The 22,808-nt window shown below is 39.2% G+C and overlaps 2 long non-coding RNA genes across 2 annotated transcripts in view; one reads left to right on the forward strand and one right to left on the reverse strand.

Annotated features, from left to right (window-relative positions):
* Window positions 1-1,368: 1,368 nt before the first annotated feature.
* On the forward strand, window positions 1,369-6,089 carry LOC138991176 (uncharacterized). The gene is made up of 3 exons (XR_011467137.1): window positions 1,369-2,383; window positions 3,212-3,297; window positions 5,937-6,089. It is a non-coding gene; the product is annotated as an uncharacterized lncRNA (long non-coding RNA).
* A 5,064-nt stretch (window positions 6,090-11,153) lies between these two features.
* LOC138991177 (uncharacterized) overlaps window positions 11,154-22,808 on the reverse strand; it is a 56,022-nt gene continuing 44,367 nt past the window's right edge. The window contains exon 5 of the long non-coding RNA XR_011467138.1: window positions 11,154-11,430. This is a non-coding gene — a long non-coding RNA (uncharacterized lncRNA). The remainder of the gene's footprint in view (window positions 11,431-22,808) is intronic.

The following is a 22,808-nucleotide window of genomic DNA, read 5'->3' on the forward strand; positions in this document are numbered from 1 at the left end:
ACCTGCATCAGTTCAACAATTTGATACAAATTCATGATAGGAAGAGCACAAATTAATGTCACAGTCTATTACAACTCATCTCAATTCAATGCTGCATTTCCCCTTATTGATTATTATATTGTAACAGAAGCATACTGGCATAATAGTTTCTTTGCAAATTAATATTAATGCACCAAGAATGATTTAATCAATGTCGAAATTCAAAAAAATTAACAATCCATTAGGTTTCTGTTACAATCTTTTGAACTAAATTGGTTAAAAAATTCACAATGTTATTTTAAAGGTGTACAACATCAAAGTGAGTTTTTTTTTTTTTCTGGGAACTTCTATTAAATCTATATGTGATACCAAGCAGTAAGAACACTTATAATTTCCTTTTGCTTTTGTTAATGCTGTTAAGTCCATCTGTGTTTTGCACCATGAATATTAATGTATGAAACTACATGTGTTTTTATAAATAAGCATTAATCAGTTTTTAAGAGGAAAATGTCTTAACTTTAAAAAATTATACCACTGAGACTTTTTTCTGATTATTGAAAAATTTAATCGACTATCATAGTAGAGTTTACAACTGATAACAAAAACAGAGCAGATACTCATTGTATAACCTAGAAGGAAACCAATTGTTTCTCAAAGCTAGTAGCCTAGCTTAAACATGTGCCTTACCTCATAAGTTTAAGAAATAAAACAAAAACAAAAAACAGAGAACTTGAAAGTAGAATTATTCTGATGAGAAATAAAATGATTGTATGGAATTCCCCTTGTCATTAAAGCATAGAGGTAGTGAAAAGAGTTTGAGTTTCTGAGTTAGACAGATTTATGTTCTAATTCCACTTCTGGCTGTTTTACCTCAGACTGGGCCTTCCCTGGTGACTCAGACAGTAAAGAATCTGCCTGCAATGCAGGAGACCTTGATTCAACCCCTGGGTCGAGAAGATCCCCTGGAGAAGGGAATGTCTACCTACTCCAGAATTCTTGCCTGGAGAATCCCATGGACAGAGGAGCCTGAGAGGCTACAGTCCATGAGGTCGCAAAGAGTTGGACACCACTGAGCAACTAACACTTAACTGCTCTGAGTTTTCTCATCTATGAATTAAGAGTAGCAGTGGAGTGATAAAACAAGGCTTAGAAGTCATATATTAAGCATCTAGCACATGGTAAGCACTCAGTGAAATCCTAGAAATACCATCATTACTCAACAAAAAAAGATGAAGCTTATTTTTTTTAAACCCTCAGTATATCTGTTTCAATATTTAAAAAAAAAAAAAAAAAAGGAAACCCCAACTAGTGAGTGATCTTATGTCTGAAATTTGCTTCATATGACACAGTGAACCTTAGGACACTTTTTTTCTCCCAACACAGGGAAAATCTTTAGCCATTAGTCATCCAATCCTCAGAGCAAGCTTTAGAAGGGAGAAGGGGAGGAATAGAGGAGGAAGAGGAAAGACGTTAGCAGATTTGGGATAGGGCTGCACAGACAGAATGGAAGTGAGAAAAAGAAATATGAGGGAGGATTTTTACTCTTTGGCTTCTCTGCCCATGGGATTTCCCAGGCAAGAACACTGGAGTGGGTCGCCATTTCCTTCTCCAGGGGTTCTTCCCAATCCAGGGTTTGAACCCTGGTCTCCCACATTGGCAGGCAGTTTCTTTACCACTGAGCCACCAGGGAAGCCCTTACAATGTTTTACCACATTCTTTGTCTGTCTCAAGGCTATGGTTTTTCCAGTAGTCATGGATATGAGAGTTGGACTATAAAGAAAGCTGAGCACCAAAGAATTGATGCTTTTGAACTGTGGTGTTGGAGAAGACTCTTGAGAGTCCCTTGGACTGCAAGGAGAGCAAACCAGTCCATCCTAAAGCAGCTCAGTCCTGAGTGTTCATTGGAAGGACTGATGTTGAAGCTGAAACTCCAATACTTTGACCACCTGATGCGAAGAGCTGACTCATTTGAACAGACCCTGAAGCTGAGAAAGATTGAGGGCAGGAGGAGAAGGGAATGACAGAGGATGAGATGGTTGGATGGCATCACCGACTCAATGGACATGGGTTTGGGTAGACTCCAGCAGTTGGTGATGGACAGGGAGGCCTGGCGTGCTATGGTTCATGGGGTTGCAAAGAGTCGGACACAACTGAGCGACTGAATTGAACTGAACTGAACTGAACTTGTTGCTTGAGAACAATGTGAGAAAACAGAAACATGTCTCCTTTATTTTCTGTTGGCCACAGTGCTCAGAATGGACTGTTTTTGGTTTAATTGGATTTTTTTAAACTATTTGGTGTGTTTTTTTCTCGGTTGTAGCATATGGGATATAAGTTCCTCAACCAGGGATCAAACCTGCACCCCTGCATTGGAAGCATGGAGCCTTAACCACTGTACCACCAGGTGAGTCCCTAGCAAGGGCTTTCAAACACAGTGTTGTAAGTGCTGGGAGTGGGGGATGAAAGAATGAAGGGGTGAGGAAAGGGAACCAGAGAGAAAGGAAGGAGAAAGAAGTGGGTAATGAGCAAAAAGGAGGAAGATGAGAAGAAAGAAGGAAGGAAGAGGAAACAAAAAGTAGTTACTCTTTCAAACAATTCAGAGTAAAATCTGCTCCCATCTATGTTTTTGTGATTTGTTTTTTTTCACTTTTCCTTTACTTAATTACTATCTATTTCTTTACCTGAACTAAGACTAAGAAAGCTTTGTGTAGTTGGGAGCAGAATTATTGGTAATAGTGTCAATGCTATACCAGCTTCTGAGAGACTGAGGCTGGGATGGTAAGGCCAAGACGCCAGACAGCCATCTATCACCCACAGCCCTGTGATGGCTAACCCTTTCTTCTGACTCACACTGGCCAATCAATTCGCAGCCTGCTAAAGTCTAAGGCACAACCATTCTCTTTGTAATCCCTCTGAAAGCCTTTTCTGAGCTTCAACCTTTTCTGCTTTGTCTACTGGTTTCTGAAATCTTGAATTCTTTCCTTTCAGCTCCATTTAATAGCTAGCTGTGAAACCTGTCCCTGCTTCATAACTTCCCTCAAGTCCTTTGTCCTGGCTTCCTCACCTGTCACATCAACTTCCAGTTGAGTCCATCAGTTTTGATCATAGTGCTAAACAGGCTAAGGCCAAAGGTTAAATACCAGAAAAAAAAGCTTGTAAATTCCTGCACTCACAAACTTTAAGGCATGAAAAGAAACTTAAACAATGACTTAGTACAACACTTATTTTACAGATGAGATCACTGAGGTCCGGAAAGATCAAGTTTTCACAGGAAAAACAACCAACCAAACATGGCCACAGAATGACCTTTAATCTTAGGTAATCATCTTGAAAATTCTTGTTTTCTTTCTTTTCCAAAAGTCAAGCAAGAATGCGGATTACATCACATAATCATTACCCTCCTGCAGGAGGCCAGGAAACCTCAACGCCTTTTGGGGTTCTTTTTAATTGCCAGTACCTTTCTCACTGAAGTATATGTCTTAATCCTCAACTCCAACCCGCACTTCTTTATTCTGTCAACTGAGGAGGAGAAGAGCCACATAAGGATCTAGATAAGACAAGGAGTGTAGTTGTGAGATGCAAGGATCCTGGAGACAAACAAGTTCAAGTCTCAGCTCTGAATGACCTCCTGGCACTCTTAAGTTGGGCAAATTTCTTCACTTCTCTTTGCCTAGGCATTGTAGTGAAAAACAGGGATAAAACCTGGTCCTGCTTTGTAGAGTTTCTCTGAGGGTTGGATGAGCGACCCCGACCCAGTCTTCCCCATTACCATCTGGGACCTTATTTGGGACATGCGTCACAAGCCTAAACCCTCCCTTCTTCTTAGTGACTTCCTTCCTGGGTGGGAGAAACCTGGTCTGGTCAGGGCCTTCAACTGGAAACACCTTAGTCCATGAGGTCAGAGACATTCTAACAATATTGAACCTCAAAAGACAAGAGTTAAGGATCTCAATCCCTTTGATTTTTAAAAGTTCCTTGGCACCTCATGTAAATATATCTTCCCTCTTCCCACCCTACATACACCAACCAGTAACCCCTATCTACCAAGAGCATAGAGAGGGGTTGGCCAGACAATGGTCTGGCCAGATAAAATACTATTCTACCACCATCATACATCTGCATTTCATGTATTTGCTTCAACTTTATACTATACCTTTCTTATGAATATGAATTATAAGTATTTGATCATATTGTATACTTAATGCCATAATATTTTTCTTGATTATGATTTAAGTATTCTCATATTGCTCCATAAACAAGTAAGCTTGTTACTACACATCCATGATTCTAAGAAAAGCCATTAACTAGTTCTTTCTAGAAAAAGAAGATCTGGTCCAAGCTGACTTGATATCTCCAACAGCAAAAACATACTTTTTGGGGGACTATAAGATGCAAACTATTATATATAGAATAGATAAGAAAAATAAGGCCCTATTGTTTAGCACAGGGAACTATATTCAATATCCTATAACAAACCATAATGAAAAAGAATATATAAAAAAAGAAATACACTTTTAAATAGCAGTTTTCTCGCTATAAAACACTCCCACATTTCTTCTCATTGTGCAACCCCACCAAAATTATAATAATATCATTTATTATGTTACTATTCTGTCCTAAGCACTTATTCAAGTGTTACTTCATTTATTCCTCATAATCTTAGTAGATCTGTATGGTTATGCCCATTTTTTTTAATTCATTTTTTTAATTGAAGGTTAATTGCTTTACAAAATTCTGTTGTTTTCTGTCAAATCTTAACATGAGTCAGCTATAGGTATACAGAGATTCCCTCCCTTTGAACCTCCTTCCCAAATCCCCGTTAGCTATCTATTTTACATATGGTAATGTAAGTTTCCATGTAACTCTCCATACATCTCACCCTCTCCTCCCCTCTCCCCTCATAAGTCTATTCTCTATGTCTGTTTCTCCATTTATGCCCATTTTTAAAATAAGAAAATTGAGGTACAGTGGATAAAGTATTCTCAAAAATGCCACTCAGCTAGCAGATGAAAGGGCTGGGATTCAAAACAGGTCTATGATTCTGCAACTCATTCCTAAATCATCTTAATTTACAGAACTCTGCACCAATGAAATGTAAGGCAAATGGCTCAAAAGGCAACTGTGGCAGGAAGTTTTAAAGCTGAGACTGTTAAAAAAAAAAAAAAAAAAGCTGAGACTGTTAAATTCAGAGCTAGATGGTAGTTGAAGTGGTAAAATATATATTTTATTCAGAAAGTTACAATAGAGGAAAAGAGATCTCAGTATGGAACTGGGCTCAGTTTCAAAAGCAACATGCACAAGTGGGGATTTATAGTCAAGGGTGGAGGTCAGTGGATGGAAAATTACAAGGGGATTACTTATATTATTTACAGGGGAAAGGGGGGGATTTCTTTTTAATATTTCTTTTTATTTATTTATTTGGCTGTGTCAGGTCGCGCATGTGGGATATAGTTCCCTGACCAGGGATCGAACCCAGGCCCCCTGCCTTGGGAGCACAGAGCCTTAGCCACTGGATCAACAGGGAAGTCCCAAGGGAGGATTTCTGTGCAAAGTGACTTGACAGAATACTTGCTGATGGCAGACCAGAGTGATCAGATATTACTTGAGAAATGCTGGGAGATGTGGAATTTTCTCAGATATCAAGGGTGGAGGGTTCTCTTTAAACCAATTTAGAAAGATTCTTGCTATAGCTGGGTGATGTTTCTTCCCAAACAGACAGAAAACACAAGGTCAAGGTCTCAAGGATTTAAGAGCCTAACCAGGGTTTGGTCAAAGAGAGTCTTTATCAAGACTCAGTCAGTGACTGCTTATTGGCAGAGAGGACTTAGAACAGAAAGTCAAGAAAGTCACACATAATGGGCCACATTTGCCAGAGTCTATGGGCTACAGGAGAAACTGGGCTGTTTGCTGCCTGCATTGTTAAGACACCTTGCTTTGTGCTCCCACAAACAATTCAGTCCAGTATCGGTGAGACCACAGAAGGGCAGAGTCCATGAAAACTTCCCACAAGATATGCCATGTTCTGCTGCTGCTGCTGCTGCTAAGTCGCTTCAGTCGTGTCCGACTCTGTGTGACCCCATGGATGGCAGCCCACCAGGCTCCCCCATCCCTGGGATTCTCCAGGTAAGAACACTGGAGAGGGTTGCCATTTCCTTCTCCAATGCATGAAAGTGAACAGTGAAAGTGAAGTCGCTCAGTTGTGTCCGACTCTCTGCGACCCCATGGACTGCAGCCCACCAGGCTCCTCCATCCATGGGATCCTCCAGGCAAGAGTACTGGAGTGGGGTGCCATCACCCTCTCCGATGCCATGTTCTAGTCTATATTAAATCTAGTAAAAAGTTGAAAGACATGTATGGAATACAAAAAATTGTCAAGGTGACTTCAATTCAAAGCCACCATATTTTATAAGAAAATTTTAAGAGAAAAAGATAGAAAAATGGTTAAAGAAGATTTGAGATAGATAAGTAGACTCTTGTCATGAGGAAGAAGGAAATCCTAATGTTTGCAACAACACAGACAGAACTTGAGAACATTATGCTAAGCAAGAAAAGTTAGAAAAAGATGAAAACTGTGTGGTATCACTTATATGTGGAATGTAGAAAAGCCAAACTTACAGAAAAAGAGAATAGAATGGTTGTTGCCAGGGGCTGGGGGCTGGAGGGAAAAGGAGAGATGTTGTTCAAGGGTATAAACTTGTAACTAGTAGATAAATAAGTCACAGAGATCTAATGCAGAGCCTAGTGAATATAGACATTATTGGATTATAATCAAACTCACTAAGAAACTAAATTTTAATTATTCCTACAACAAACAAGAAATGATAATTATGTGACATGATAGAGAAGCTAACTATCTCTACAATGGCAATCATGTGAGAATATACCAAATATCATATCAACATGCAGTATACCTTAAATTTGCACAATGTTATCTGTCAAATATATTTCAATAAAAATATACTTTCAAATTGAAAAAAAAGGTAATATACATGTAAGTGTGTATATATGTATATGTAGGTACAGATATGTAAATATATATATATTTATACAAATGTATACACAAACAATTTACCCTCGAGCAACATGGGTTTGAATGACATGGTCCACTTACATGCAGATGTTTTTCAATAATATGTACACAGAACTACATGATTGCTGGTTGGATGAATATGCAGCTTCTGACCACAGATACAGATGGCTGACATTAAAGTTGTACGTGAATTTTCAGTTGTGTGGAGGGCTGGCATTCCTGACCAACACACTGTTCAAAGGTCAACAGTATACATGTTGTAAATATCTAAATGAGGAATGAGATGTGCATCTGTGCACACACATCCTCCAAGGTTAAAATTCATCTGTAAAAATCAGACAATCTATCCCTGATAGTTTGAAATGACAAATGCTTACCAATAGCATTAGAAATACTTGAACTCTGTATTGCTTATCTGGGCAGTTATGACGGAGATCTGGTTTCCTCAGTAAGCCACAGTTCTCAAGAGAAAGGGCTTCTCTGCAGTCAAACGTTCTTTTCAATCTAGACTATAGACCCTGGAGCAGTGGTGATGTCTTAAGGAAGATGCTGGTTGAGAAACCTCATCCAGAAATCTGTATGGCATTTGGTCATAAGCTGTTGAGTTTCCTTTGGGGCACTCTGAACACAATTCTCTGCACTTGGAACATATGAGCCATTATAACACGCAGCTGGAGTCAGAAAGAGGTGAAGGTGAAAGTCGCTCAGTCGTGTCTGACTCTGCAACCCCATGGACTATACAGTCCATGGAATTCTCCAGGCCAGAATGCTGCATAGCTGTTCCCTTCTCCAGGGGATCTTCCCAACCCAGGGATCTAACACAGGTCTCCCGCACTGCAGGCAGGTTCTTTACCAACTGAGCCACAAGGGAAGCCCCAAGTCTCCCCCACAATTCCAGCCTTTCCTTGCTGCCGTTTACAACACCAGACTTCCTTCGGGCTTCAGCCCAGCTTCATCACTGGCTCCTGTCTCTTGCCTTTGCTTTCTCTGATAAGGCTTAATGTTCAAGCCTGTGTCTGCTCTTTGTTCCCATTAGCATTGACTCTTGCTTTGAGCCAGCTCCATCTCTGCGTGAAACTCCACCCTGGCTTGCCTTTGTTCCCAGTTCCTCCCTATACTATCCCAAGTACCCAAACCCCACTAACCCCTCAGCCCATTTATTCCTTCCCTAGGGCTTGGACTCATGCCAGCCCACAACTGGTGTGGGCTCCAACTCTTGTCCAGCTATCTGTCCTGGCTCAGATTCCCCCTTGCTGTGACAGCCAGAGTCACCAAGTTCCAAACTGAGGCCCCAGCCATTCGTCTTTCAAATTGTTTCTCTCAAAAATATATAAGTAAGTCCCAACAGCCTTGCCAGAGCCAAGGAGAATTCACATTTCAATAGCAACTCTAATCCTGTTCTCCATCTCACAGTGTAGACACATTCAGGGCACAATGAAAGGAAGTATTTTCCTTGGAAGCCAAGAGGCTGACCTTGCATCCCCAATCTCAACCACTAATCCTAGGAGCCATAATGTCTTCAAAATTTTAACTGTACAGATTCACAATGAATGGAGAAGTTGTGACACTTAATTTACACTAATGTGTCAAATGTGTCATATTCCCCTTACTAGAACTATAGGAGATTGAGTTAGAATTATTTGATTGCAATTTAATAAACAAAGCCGATTTCCATAAACTTAGTTCTATTGGAAAGAAAGCATAAGTTAAAAAAAAAAAAAAAGGAATGTGATATGTCTAGTAACAGCAAATAATACCAGGAAAATGTGGAGATTTCTTTTTCCTTCATCACAAAATTAATAAAAGATTTGTTAAAAAAAAAAAAACTAAACTATTCTACTGCAATACACAGTATTTCATATATTTTCTTCATTTTTATCCTGTATCTTTTGTATAACATGAATCATAAGTATTTGATATATTGTAGACCCACATATGGTTATTTATTAATACAACCTGTTTTTATAATGCTACATAGTCTTTATAACCATTATTTTAATGGTTGCAAAATATTCCACAAACAGACCAAACTGTTTATTTTAATCCAACCATTTAGGCAATAAATTAGGTATATAAAGTGGTTGCAGTTTTTTCCTGTTTTTTAAATTACTGCTGGTAATGTAAAACAGAAAAAAATACTTATAAACGGTTGCTGACCCCAATTTTTGGCACAGAACTCCTCAAACCCTTGTAATGTCCTAAGTGATATGAGCACTAAAAGAATCTTGGTACTCGAATATTTGGCCTTTGTCCCTGACTCTTGACACAAAGCTCATAAATTGCCTGGAATTTCCTGGGTGACAGGAGTGTCTTTTGTTCTAATGAGACAACATTTGGTGGGTTCCTGGGTAGCTACAGAACGGGGGCTGATCACTAAAAAGATCAAGTCATGATTAGAAGGTTGGAACTTTCAGCACCAGCTCCCTCTTCTCCAGACAATGGAGAGGGGCTGGAGATAGGCTTAATGATCTTTCACTCTGAGGTGATGAAGCCTCCATAAAAAGCTCCAAAGTGTGGAGTTCAGAGAGCTTCTGGATTGGTGAATACATCTACATGCTGGAAGGGTAGCACATCTCAACTCCATGGGGACAGGGGCTCCTGACCTCAGCAGCATTCCATGTTCTTTCCTATCGATCTCTTCATCTGGCGTTTCACTCAGAGCCTGAATTATATCCTTTAAAATAAATCAATAAATATGTTTCCCTGAGTTCTGTGAGTCGTACTAGCAACTGATCAAACCCAAGAGAAGAGGGTCATGGGAAACCCTGATTTATAGATAATTGGTGAAGAGTCCAAGTGACAACCTGGAACTTACGATGGGTATCTGAAGTTGGTGCAGTCTTGTGGAACTCAGCCTTTAACTTGTGGGATCTGATGTTAACTCTGAGTAGACGGTGTCAGAATTAAATGGAATCATGGGCCACCCAGTTGGTGTCGTGGGGAACTGCTTGAAGTGTGGAAAACCCACACGCCAGCTGTCAGAAGTGGCAGTATGGCAGTGGTGAGAGTAAAGGGGAAGGAGCATTTGTTTTTAATTTACTGGAGTACAGTTGCTTCACAGTGTTTTGTTAGTTGCTGCTGCACAGTGAAGTGAATCAGCCACGTGTACACACGTATCCCCTCCCTCTGGATTTCCCTTCCATCTAGGTCACCACAGGCACTGAGCCGAGTTCCCTGTGCCACACAGTGGGCTCTCACTAGTTATATATTCCATGCTAAGCAGCAAGGGCTTACATGTATACAGGGGTGTTTTTTTCCAACTCAGCTAGTAGTACCTTTATGCCACTTTTCAACATTTATAATACTGTCTTAGACTAAAGTTCCAGAAATGGATTTATGATAAAGGGTAATAAAAGAGGATATAAATATTTTTATGGTTCTTGATCTGTATTGCTAATTTAAAAATAAAACTTAACCAATTGGCAGGAAAAGGCTTGATTTTATTCAACTCTTGTCAAAATGAAACATTGCCATTTTAAAATTATTTTTTATTCAGTTAACTCAATTTTTATTTTAACTCAGCTTTCTTTGATTTGTACAGAGAATTTTTAAAATCCATATTTACTTATTTTTCTATGAAGTACTTTGAGCTCCTTGGGTATAGAAACTATATCTTTTGGTTTGCAATATTCCTTGTATAAGATAGTAGATAGAAAGAGAACAAGAAAAAAAAAAAAAAAGAAAGAGAACAAGACTTGGAGCCTGAAAGGCCTGAGTTCAAGTATCTATTTTTTAACTTACTTGACTGTCACTGTGACCTAGGACACTTTCTCCTCTCAGAGTCAGTGTTTCCGACTGTGAAATGGGATAATCAGCTCTACTTCACTGGGAGTCCACATAAAATGACTGGCGTATTCCAGGAGTCTAATATATTTTCGTTCTTCCAACACATTATATATAAGGGGCTCTATACATTTTGATGAATAAATAAACTCATGCTTTTCTCACTTAATGGTTTAATTGTTAATCTTGTCTATTTGAGTACATTTTATACTATTTACTGCATATAGTTTACCTACTAATATTTTAAGGAGTGTCACTACTTTGATCTACAAATGTTTGGGCTGTGTTTTATGAAGTCAAATATCTTTTTGTGGTTCCTTCTGTTAGGGTGGGGATATTTGAGACAACAAATACGTGAGGCAAAGTCACCATAAGAAGCAAGCACACAACATTGCCATTGTTGGAAACCTTTTCAAAAAGTCTTTATTGAAATTTCTGTCAAGAACTACCTTTGGTCCTTCCGTGAGAGCATATGTATACACAACCAAAAGCCATTTTTTAAAAATATATTCCTAGCGGTTCAGAGGGGTATCAACATGAAGAATTCCAACTTTGATTTTAAAAATAAATAGTTGCCACCATTATAAGATGAAAGAGTTTCTTTTCTGTGATTCATAAAGTAGCTTCTGGAAGCAATTCTAAAAGAAGAAACCACAAAATTATTTTGAAAGAATATAGATTGAGGTTATAATTGATCCTTGGATATAATTTGAAAGAATATAGACTTTCAAAGTATACACTGGAGGATATAATCAACCAATGGGAAAACTTTAAAAAGCAGCATATATAATTCTGGATGTTTGCAACTAAAGACAGTGGTGTTTTTACTTTATACTAAGTAACAACTTGTAGATCCTGCATTGAAAATTTTTGCACTGAAAACATCTGTCAATACATCAATAAAATATTTCTAAATTATTTATTGAGTACTCAATTATTATGCCATCTGGGACCTGCTTCAAGGGATAAGAGGTATGTATTGCCAAGAGAGTGAATTATGTCATTAATCAGATAGTCAAAGAACTAATCAGGAAACAATAATAGACATAGTTACACATATGCATCCAAGGAACTGAGCCTAAAGGTATAAAAAAGAGGAAATATAATATACTACTAGCATCTGTTAAAAAGAAAAAGCCAAGATAGGGATGAAAAACAACAAAGAATTTCAGTTAATAATATGCTTTGTATGAATTAGCAATGTAGCCACCAAAACAGCAGCTAAGGCCAGATTAGCCAACATTAATGGGAGTATATATAGTACCTAGAAGCAAGAAATTGTACTTTAGTTTGATTGACCTTGAACCACAGCAGAGCTCATTATAGATAACTATAAATAAATAGGATTGTGTTCAGCCATGTGCAAGCAAGTCAGTAGCAGTAGCAGTGTTAGTCACTTCATTGTGCCCGACTCTTTGTGACCCCATGGACTGTAGCCTGCCAAGCTCCTCTGTCCTGGAATTCTCCAGGCAAGAATAGTGGAGTGGGTCACCATTCCCTTCTCCAGGGGATCCTCCCAACCCGGTGATTGAACTCCGGTCCCCTGCATCACAAGCAGATTCTTTAAAAATATGAGCCACCAGGGAAACCCAAACAAGACAGTAAAGGGACTCAAAAATCAAGCCACGTTAGCCTGGATAAGGAGCAGAGAGAGGCAAATGATAGTAATATTGAGATATTTTCAAGATTATCACATGGAAGGGAAATCTGATTTCTTCCCCATAATCCAGGAAGGTAAGTATGAGTGATGAGTAGAAGTTGTCAGATTTAGATTTTCAGACCAATATAAATCAGTTTTCCAAACATGCTTTGCAAGTTACGAGTGCCTCATCACTTAGAGGTATTCAAATACATTCAATAGGCATTCAAATATTGAAATCACTTCTATTAGCTAGCATATCCTTCCACTGACTAACACTGGTTAAACCAGTGCTTCTCAAACCAGAGTAACTGAATCCCCTGAGTGACTTAAAATGGAGATTCAAGACCTGACCTCAGAGTTTGATTCAGCAGACCTAGAAAGAGACCTGAGAATTAGCATTTTTAACAACTTCCCATTTGATATTGATACTGCTGATTGGGATACTCACACTGAGAACTACTGAGTCAAATAAACACTTGGATACCTTAGAACTCCAGCCTCATATGACGGCTTGAATTAAGCGACTTTCCTTTCAATCCTACAGCAAGTGTAAGACATTCATAGTTAACTTATGTGACAAATTACAAGAGGAGTCGTAAAGGAAAGAGGAGGAAGAATGTTCTAAGCCAAGAACAACCTGAACAGAGTAAAAGTGTTGAAGTTGGTGAGATAAAGTGTTGCGTATGAACTGATTATTTCCGCCCCCCTCCCAGTGTTTCATTCTCCTCTACCCCCTTCCCCCTCACCTCTTCCCTCATTCGGAGAGCAGGGCTGTTCTGTGTGTCTTGCCTTGGGAAAAGTAGGCAGTGACAAAGAGAAAGGAGTTTCCTTGCGGTTTTTACTTTTAAAAGTTCAGATTCTTCCCTGGGTCCAATAGCTAAGACTGCGCTCCCAGTGCCAAAGGCCCGGGTTCAATCCCTGGTCAGGGATCTAGATCCTACATGCCCCAGCTGAGAGTCCTGCATGCCACAATGAAGATTAAAGATATTGCATGCTGCAACTAAGACCTGGCACAGTCAAATAAATAGATTAAAAAAAAAAAAGTTTGGGCTCTTAAGAGAGGACTAAGGACATGGAGGAAAGAATTAGAATGCTAGATTATTCTCCAGGCTGAGGAAGGAGAGAGGTGAGGAAATACTGGACAGAGGACTTCAAGGAAATATGGACTACCTATTTGATACCTTGGCTCACCTTAAATTCCTTTTTATAGAAGAAAACTTTGATTTTACTGAAAATGAGTTTGGTAACTCACCAGAAAAAAGGCTTGAAATGGAAGTTAAGTTGTTAGAAAAGTCATATTATTTGCATACCTCATGTCCCAAGATAAATACCTGCCAAAGGAATACAATGTGTGCTTGGATTGAAGAGCAGGCTAGCCTGACTGGGGAGAATGTGTTGGAAAGAAAATGAGAAATTAGGTTGGGTGAGCAAGGTGAGACCAGAATGCAGTGGACTTTGAATGATGGAAAGGAGCTTTGATTTAAAGCAGGGAGTTAAGCTCCTGTGCTTGAAGACAAACTATTTGGCCTCTAGGGTCACCTTGAAGCCTGCTCAGACTTCTAGGGCCCCATCCTCAACCTTCTTTCCTACAACTTAAAGAGAAGCTGGCACTTTCAGCATTCTTCACTGGGACACCAACAAACCATCCTCAGAAAGACTCTTTGCTGACATTTAAACTGAAACAGAGATCTGATCTCATCTTTTTACCATTCAAGGACTAATCTTTCATTTTGAAACCTGGTAATGCTTCCCTGCAGAGAAGGCAATGGCACCCCACTCCAGTACTCTTGCCTGGAAAATCCCATGGATGGAGGAACCTGGTGGAGTGCAGTCCATGGGGTCGCTAAGAGTCGGACACGACTGAGCGACTTCACTTTCACTTTTCACTTTCATGCATTGGAGAAGGAAATGGCAATCCATTCCAGTGTTCTTGCCTGGAGAATCCCAGGGACGGGGAAGCCTGGTGGCTGCCGTCCATGGGGTCGCACAGAGTCAGACACGACTGAAGCAACTTAGCAGCAGCAATGCTTCCCTGATGTGTTACAGAATTATTACAGTCAACTATTACCTAGCCATATTCATAAGAGTTAGTTATAAATTAGCCTACATATTTTTAAGTGGATGATCTTTTGGTTGATGACAGATGAATTTTATAGAGGGGTGATCTCACTGGAAATAAATGAATCTTATCTTCAAACAAACAACATGTATTATTTTTGTATTTTCAAGGAAGTTTTCCCAATCATCAACTGGGTAATTCTCTAAACTATCCCAAAGATTTATTTGGATATTGGGTGGAAAAAATTCAGTTCTTTGAACGTAGTTTTCCACATGTACATACAAATACAAGTGTTTAAACTCAACAACAAAAAGGCAAGCAATCTGCTTTAAGTAGGGCCAATGACTTGACCAGAAAGAAGGCATACAAATGCCCAATAAGTTCATGGAAAGATGCTCAACATCATTAGTTATTAAGGAAAAGCAAATTAAAACCACATTGAGATACCATCTTACCTCCACTAAGATGGGTACTATCCAAAAATAAAGAAAATAACAAGTGTTGGCAGAGAAGTATAGAAATTGGAACCCACTGTGCTCTTAGTGAGAATTAACTAAAATGGTGCAGCCAGTATAGATAACGGCAGAGCAATTCATCAAAAATAAATAGAAGTAGAATTGATATGATCCAGCAATTCTAGTTTGGGGTATATATCCAAAATAATTGAAACCAGCAACTTGACTAGGTTTTTGTATACTCATGTTCATAGCAGTATTATTCACAATAGCCAAAATGTGGAAGTAACTCGTGTTCATCAACAGATGAATAAATAACCAAAATGTAGAACATATATACATACAGTGGAATAGTATTCAGTCTTTAGAAGGAAGGGATTCTGACACATACTACCACATAGATGAATCCTAAGAAGATTATGCTAATTAAAACATGCCAGTCACAAAAGGACAAATATTATATGATTTCATTCATATGAATTACTTAGAGCAGTCAAATTTATAGAGACAGGAGGTAGAATGGTGATTATCAGGGGCTGAAGAAAGGATGAGAATTTCTGGAGATGGACACGTCAATGGCTCCACAACAATGTGAAGGCATTTTATGCCACTGAACTGTACACCTAAAAATGATTAAGATGTTAAAACACACACACATTTTTTTTTTCACACATACATTTTTACTGGCAATTGTTTTTTAGTGAGGTTGAGTATTGCATTTTGACTTTAGGGTGGTTAGATTTTTGCTTATTTTTTAATTGGAATTGCCATTTTGATATTAATTTTTGAAATGCAATTATATAATAAAGAGAAAGTGCATTATCATATTTTAAAAGTAAGTGCTTAATTTAGATGCTATTGTAGGCGGAGAGATTACTGAAAAAAATTGCAGACATTTACCAAAGGATTGCATCCCAAAATGTGAAGTAGATTTTACCAAAAGTCAAAATTTAGGAGTTTTAAAACCAGAGATCTTCAGTTTAAAAATCAGAGATTATCTTTCTTGCCTCTGGTTGTAATTTGGCATCATTTTATAAAGTGCTGGTTGATCTTGAAAGTGCTACATTTTATGGGTTTTCCCCCTAACAATGAGAAAACAATATTAATAGATTAATTATTCCACCAATGCAGACGTGTAAGAGTGGCTTGTTTTATAGGATATTGGGTGAGGTGACTTCCATCTCACGACGCCGGTCCTATAACTAGTATCTACTTCATAAAAATGACTTTATCTTTTTCCTTGCCCTCTGTGTATGGAACATTTATCTGGTTTCCTGAAAGGAAGCTAAAACTGTTATTCTGAGAATTGCTGCCCGTTCACTTGGCAATTGTAAAGAGGGAGAAAGGCTGAAGGAGAGGGTGAGAGGGAGGCCTGGAGGGAGGCAAGCTTAAAAAAGAGTTAAACAGGATAAATAATTGGAAGAGGTCCATTTCTACAATTTTGACTTAAACACTGAACTTTTAAAACAATACAGAACATTTTTGTAGGAGCTAGAAATTAGGGTCTGTGCAGTAAGAGGGTAAAGAGTTTAGGAGCTGGCAATGTAAGATCAAGCCCAGAAAAACAGTGGCCTTTCCATGTTCCTGAAATAAATTGCAAGCCAAACCGGATTCTTGACCAGGTACTTCAAGCCAAGTAAAGCATGGCAGTGTACTTGGAGTCCTGCACCCCGCGTGGACCTCTGACAAGGCCAGGGCACAGCACTTTGCCCCAAATGATCTTAGACTCATAGGAGTGACCCATGCAACCTTCTGTCAACAAACAGAGCTGTGAAAATAGCTTGGCCTTTATGGCCACTGGCCCACGTCCTCGAAAAAGTCAACGTGGAAAGCAAGCAAGCTGTATGCCAAAAAAATTAAGTAACAGACTTTTGACACACTTCATGACTTTTCATATTCCAAGGGTTTTCAAGAGAGGACTCTATCCTTGTTCACAAAATGACTATTCATTGTTTTCCAACAATACAAGATCATTTAAAAAATATGTTCGTTTAATGGAATATTTATAATCTTTAATACATGTAAGGACATGGAAAGATATTTGACATATTGTCAAGTGAAAAAGAATTGTGACAAACCACTGGAAATTGTTAATTGTATCTTTTTGAAAAGGAGACACTACGACTCTCATAAGATAAAATATACATTTGTCAAAGGTTTTGGGGCTTCCCTGGTGGCTCAGATGGTAAAGCGTCTGCCTGCAATGCAGGAGACCCGGGTTCGATTCCTGGGTCAGGAAGATCCCCTGGAGAAGGAAATGGCAATCCACTCCAGCACGCTTGCCTGGAAAATCCCACGGATGGAGGAGCCTGATAGGCTACAGTCCATGGGGTCGCAAAGAGTCAGACACGACTGAGAGACTTTACTTTCACTTTATTTAACTTATTATTATTGAATAAGGACACTAGGCAAGTGTTTCAACCAATGCAGTGGAGAAATTAGAGAACCACACATTTACACGGGGTGAATGAACACGGAAATAAATTTATAAACAGACACAAAACTGGCTTTTTCCAAAGTGATTGGTAGTGGGGTGAGAGTGGTCTTCTCCATTGTACAGAAGTCATTTGTGAGTCTACAGAGGAAAATTAGCTGTGTTTGCAACAATTTGTCAGTTATCTGCCAACTATAGGGTTAAAAAAATCCTAATCAAAGACAAAGGTTCATATAGCAGTGTTTCTCAACATTTTTCATTATTATTTTCCTAAGAAGACACTTAAGACATTTTTTACCTAACCCTGTGTGTGAGTGTGTGAAGTCGTTCGGTCGTGTCCAACTCTTTGCGACCCCGTGGACTGTAAGACGCCAGGCTCCTCTGTCCATGGGATTCTCCAGGCAAGAATACTGGAGTGGGTGGCCATTTCCTTACCTAACCCTTATTTCCCCCCAAATAAATGCTAAAGAATAAGATATTGTTGGTACAGCTGATCTTTGGAGGGTCACAAACCATCGTAAAAGCTGAGAGGCTTTGTTTTTGCTTTTACCACCCTAAAGAATCAGTATTTGCCCCGTTTGGGGCAATTAAATATCATGCTCTGGGACAGACGTCTAATCCCCAGAGGCTTCAAGATTTGAAAGGATATTTAGTAATATCCTTGCTGCTTCTGCTACTGCTAAGTCGCTTCAGTCGTGTCCGACTCTGCGACCCCATAGGCGGCAGCCCACCAGGCTCCCCTATCCCTGGGATTCTCCAGGCAAGAACACTGGAGTGGGTTGCCGTTTCCTTCTCCAATGCATGAAAGTGAAAAGTGAAGGTGAAGTCGCTCAGTGTCTGACTCTTAGCGACCCCATGGACTGCAGCCTACCAGGCTCCTCGTCCATGGGATTTTGAGTACTGGAGTGTGTTGCCATTGCCTTCTCCGAGTAATATCCTTACGATGTCATTTTTTTTTTCACTTTTTCTTTTGTATTGGGGTATATCTGATTAACAATGTTAAGATAGTTTCAGGGGAACAGCAAAGAGATTCAGGGAAACATATACATGTATCCATTCTCCCCCCAATTCCCCTCCCACCTTAGGATGTCATTTTTAAAAACCAGTGTATATATGTTATGGGCTTCCCAGTTGGCCCTAGTGGTAAAGAATCCACCTGCCAATGTAGGAGATACAGGAGAGGCAGGATCCATCCCCGGGTGAGAAAGGTTCCCAGAGAAGGGAATGGCAACCCACTCTAGTATTCTTGCCTGGAAAATTCCATGGACAGAGGAGCCTGGCGGGCTACAGTTCATGGGGAGTAGAGAGTCAGACACAACTGAATGATTAAGCACATATATATGTTATATATTACACATATATTACCTTACATATTACATATGGACTTAAAGGATGTTGTATACAGAAGTCAGCAAACTATAGCCTGCAGGCCAAATCCAGCCAGCCTGTTTCTGTAAATAAATTTGACTGGAACACAGCCACACACATTTACTACGATAGTCTTATCTTCTACAGCTTACAGCTGCTTTTCACACCACAACAGCAGAGCTGAGCAGTTGAAACAGAGATCACAAGGCCCAAGACTCCTCAAATATTTACTATTTGTCTGTTTACAGAAAATGTCTGCCGCCCTTTGGGTCACACTAAACTGCTGATAGTAATTATCTCTGCTTAACAGGATAATAAGAGTTTTCTTTCAAAGAAATCTGTATTTCCTATAAATGTTTTACTTACTGATGGAATAAAACTTTAAAAAATTTACTACCTATCAATTATGTACAAAGTACTCAAATAAAAGTAGAAGGTGTGGTTCTCACCTTTGAAAAAGCTTCTAATCTACTGGAGAAACAACAGGTCCTACCTATTACCCAGGGAACTATAACCAACCTCCTGGGATAAACTATAATAGAAGAGTATTTTTAAAAAGAATGCATATGTCAGTAAAACAGTCACTTTGCTGTACAGCAGATTAGTACAACATTGTAAATCAACTACACTTCAATTTTTAAAAAGCTGTTAATCTAATGTTGCTGAGATAAACTGATGGGTTTTCTACTGAAATAAGCCAAAAATAGAAGTAGATAGGGATAGCTAGAAGGGGAAAAGGTAACATGAATAAATATGAATTGGGTCAATGTAAATTTTTAAGTTAGATTTTGACCTTCAGAGCCTTAATTATTAAAGGCAAAGCAGATTTAATAGTTCACTGTGACTGGGGTATTTACTTCAAATCATTATAAAAATAAAAGTACATGCTGGCTATAAATCTCTAGAGAACATTATCCCTCCACTGATTGTATTTTTAATTGGAGGATAAGATACCAAGGGAACATTTCATGCAAAGATGGGCACAATAAAGGACAGAGAGGGTATGGACTTAACAGAAGCAGAAGGTATTAAGAAGAGGTGGCAACAATACATAGAACTATACAAAAAAGATCTTCATGACCCAGGTAACCACAATGATGTGATCAGTCACCTAGAGCCAGACATCCTGAAATGTGAAGTCAAGTGGGCCTTAGGAAGCATCACTGCAAATAAAGTTAGTGGAGGTGATGGAATTCCAGTGGAGCTATTTCAAATCCTAAAAGATGATGCTGTGAAAGTGCTGCACTCAATATGCCAGCAAATTTGGAAAACTCAGCAGTGGTCACAGGACTGGAAAAGGTCAGTTTTCATTCCAATCCCAAAGAAAGGTAATGCCAAAGAATGCTCAAACTACCACACAACTGCACTCATCTCACACGCTAGCAAAATAATACTCATAATTCTCCAAGCTAAGCTTCAACAGTACGTGAATCAAGAACTTGTAGATGTTCAAGCTGGATTTAGAAAAGGCAGTGGAACCACAGATCAAATTGCCAACATCTGTTGGATCATAGAAAAAGCAAGAGAATTCCAGAAAAACATCTACTTCTGCTTCATTCATTCTAAAGCTTTTGACTTTATGGATCACAATAAACTGTGGAAAATTCTGAAAGAGATGGGAATACCAGACCACCTGACCTGCCTCCTGAGAAATCTGTACGCAGGTCAAGAAGCAACTTAGAAACAAACATGGAACAACGGACTGGTTCCAAATAGGAAAAGGAGTCCGTCAAGGCTGTATATTGTCACCCTTCTTATTTAACTTAAATGCAGAGTACATCATGAGAAATGCTGGCCTGGATGAAGCACAAGCTGGAATCAAGACTTCTGGAAGAAATATCAATAACCTCAGATATGCAGATGACACCATCCTTATAAGCTGAAAATGGAGGAACCAAGAGCCTCTTGATGAAAGTGAAAGAGAGTGAAAAAGTTGGCTTAAAACTCAACATTCAGAAAACAAAGATCATGGTATCTGGTCCTATCACTTCATGGCAAATAGATGGGGAAACAATGGAAACAATGAGAGACTTTATTTTCTCGGGCTCCAAAATCACTGCAAATGGTGACTGCATGAAATTAAAAGATGCTTGTTCCTTGGAAGAAACGTTATGGCTAACCTAGACAGTATATTAAAAAGCAGAAACTACTTTGCTACTACTACTTTGCCAACATAGGTCCGTCTAGCCAAAGCTATGGTTTTTCCAGTAGTCATGTATGGATGTGAGAGTTGGACCATAAAGAAGTCTGAGTGCCCAAGAATTGATGCTTTTCAACTGTGGTGTTGGAGAAGACTCTTGAGAGTGCCTTGGACTTCAAGGAGATCCAATCAGTCCACCCTAAAGTAAATTAGTTCCGAATATTCATTGGAAGGCCTGATGCTGAACCTGAGGCTCCAATACTTCGGCCACCTTGATGCAAAGGACTCACTCATTGGAAAAGACCCTGACGCTGGGAAAGATTGAAGGCAGGAGGAGAAGGGGATGACAGAGAATGAGATGGTTGGATGGCATCACTAACTCAGTAGACGTGAGTTTGAGTAAGCTCCGGGAGTCGGTGATGGACAGGGAAGCCTGGTGTGCTGCAGTCCATGCAGTTGCAAAGAGTCGGACATAAATGACTGAACTGAACTGAACTAAATTACTTTATAGTGTTGTGTTGGTTTCTTCTGTACAACATGAATCAGCTATAGGTATACATATATCCCCTCCCTCTTAAGCCTCCCTCCCACGCTCACCCCCAATCCCAACCCTCTAGGTCATCACAGAGCATCAAGCTGAACTCGCTGTGCTATACAGCAGCTTCCCACTAGCTATCTACTTTACAGCTGATAGTGTATATATGCCAGTGCTACTCTTGTCAATCCATCCCAGCCTCTTCCTCCCCTACTGTGTCCTTAAGTTTGTTCTCTATGTCAGTGTCTCTATTTCTGCCCTGCAAATAAGTTCACTAAAGTCATGAAATTCAAAGTTATCTTAAAAGCCACTGTGAGAAGATATATGATGCTTCAGAACTTAAGCTGCCCTGATTCACATAAATCGCTGATCTTTTCCTGTCAAAGTTTCAGGATACTGTAACTTATCAGAGCACCCCAAGGTAATGTGTGCCATTCCATTCAGTTCATTCTTTCCAGGTTCCAGAAACTTTCTCAGGGACCTTATCCTTGAAGGGATCTCTTTAATACTTGAATGATATCTTAGTTTCCTTAGAAGCTGTTCTTGGTAATATAGGACTCTTTAATACCTAAAACCATTAAGAGCCCCCCCCCCAAATGATTTTTCTCACTGCTCAATTCTAAGAATTTGAGAATTCTAAGAATTTTCTAGCAAGTAGCTCTTAAGATCACTAGTATTAAATCTAAATTGATTCAAAATCATTTGAATCCCTAACATAGTAGCCTTTTCCAGTCAAGTTGTCATGATACACTAACATGTTCCAATGAAGTATGAGGTGTGTTTCCACCAGTCTATCACTGATAAAGGTTAAAGTACTGAAGTTTGCAAATTATCCACTTTTTCAGAAATTAAAACTGATGCAAGCTGATCTCAATAACAACCACTCTCATTCACCTGCCTTCTAATACATGTTACTATATGAGCAAGAGAGAAGACATTGAGGCCAGTGACATGGGCATTCCCATCAGAGGTGTCTGGCTTATGAACAGTGTTAGTCATTTGTACATTGGTATAAAAATGTGACTTAAACTTGTAGTTGAAAAGAGAGAATCAACGGGGGAAAAGAAAAAAGGGAGGAGGAGGAGGACCAAAGGAAGTGGGAAAGAAGAAGAGAAATAATTTGAGGAATAAGAAAGAAGGAGGAGAGTTCAAAAGAAACAAAGAATAATCAGAGAACAGAACGGCCTCATGGAAACCAAGAGGGCAAAGTCTCAAAAAAGGGGGTGTGGTGGGCAATGTCAATTGCTGCTGATAAATTAAATTCCTGGTGATGGTGAGGCAACGAAATGTCCCTGAAAACCTCAGTAAGGGCAGAAAACTGACATTAAAGCTGGAACGGAAGCAAAAGAGAGGAAATAGAAGAACATCTAGATGCTACTTATT

The sequence above is a fragment of the Bos mutus genome, chromosome 16, assembly GCF_027580195.1.
Source record: "Bos mutus isolate GX-2022 chromosome 16, NWIPB_WYAK_1.1, whole genome shotgun sequence".
NCBI classification, from domain to species: Eukaryota; Metazoa; Chordata; class Mammalia; order Artiodactyla; family Bovidae; genus Bos; species Bos mutus.